This window comes from Ceratina calcarata, unplaced genomic scaffold, assembly GCF_001652005.2.
Source record: "Ceratina calcarata isolate Rehan_Ccalc_2016 unplaced genomic scaffold, ASM165200v1 scaffold506.2, whole genome shotgun sequence".
Taxonomy (NCBI): Eukaryota; Metazoa; Arthropoda; class Insecta; order Hymenoptera; family Apidae; genus Ceratina; species Ceratina calcarata.
This window is the reverse complement of record NW_017175092.1, coordinates 2,091-2,915: the sequence shown is the minus strand read 5'-3', so window position 1 is coordinate 2,915 and position 825 is coordinate 2,091. Positions and strand designations below refer to the sequence as shown.

Below are 825 nucleotides of genomic sequence, written 5' to 3'. Positions count from 1 at the left end.
CGTCTTGTACACAAATTTAATTCATTATTTGACAGTGTGTTACAAATATCCTTCACTTTGCAATAAATAAAAGTTACTTAAAATAATTCGTTTTGCAATAAGCAGAAGTAAAAGATGAATTGAAAATAGAATGAATACTGTAAATAAGACTGGAAAACTGGGCAATCATTCTGCGAGGAGATATGACTTTTATCATTGTGCAATAAAAAAATAACTCCTAGTGTCATCAATGTGTATCGCTCGTACGCAACATGAGTCAGCTCCTCTGAAGAGCGAAGGATATGTTGCAAGTATCGGAAGAGATATTATTCAATATCGATTGTGTAATGTTGTGTAACTAGCAATAATGTCCAGTTAGAATTGAAATACAAAATTCATCTGATTGTTCGAGAATTTATTGAGTACGCAGTGATCACGTCACACCATCTCAGGACTCAGGATTTAACAAATGCACATCACGTTTGTAAGTCTCGAATTACGAAAGCGTCGCATCGTCGCATGGATAATTTATCTTTCAGGATTTCCTTTCTAGCGAATGTTACATACAAAATGCAGTCAACAAGTAGAATTAAAATGAAAATTAATTAATATCCCAGTGCAAAAAGAGACTTTTTTCATTTTTTGCAATATCTACAATAAAGTTTCTCATGTCAAAACCAAATCCGGAAGCAGAATCGTTCTGTCATATAATTTCACTTCAGAAAAATAGCGGTTTTTGTGAAAATTCACGATTTTAGAAAAATGTTACAAGTTTCTTACGATTTAAAAGAAATTTTGTACAATGTAATAAATAAAATTATCTATAAGACAAAGTGGAGCCTAAGA

The 825-nt window shown here is 31.9% G+C and overlaps 1 protein-coding gene across 1 annotated transcript in view; it reads right to left on the bottom strand.

Moving 5' to 3' along the window:
• The window catches only part of LOC108628166 (glutathione S-transferase-like), a 5,430-nt gene that overhangs the window by 2,865 nt on the left and 1,740 nt on the right, over positions 1-825 (bottom strand). The window lies entirely within an intron of this gene.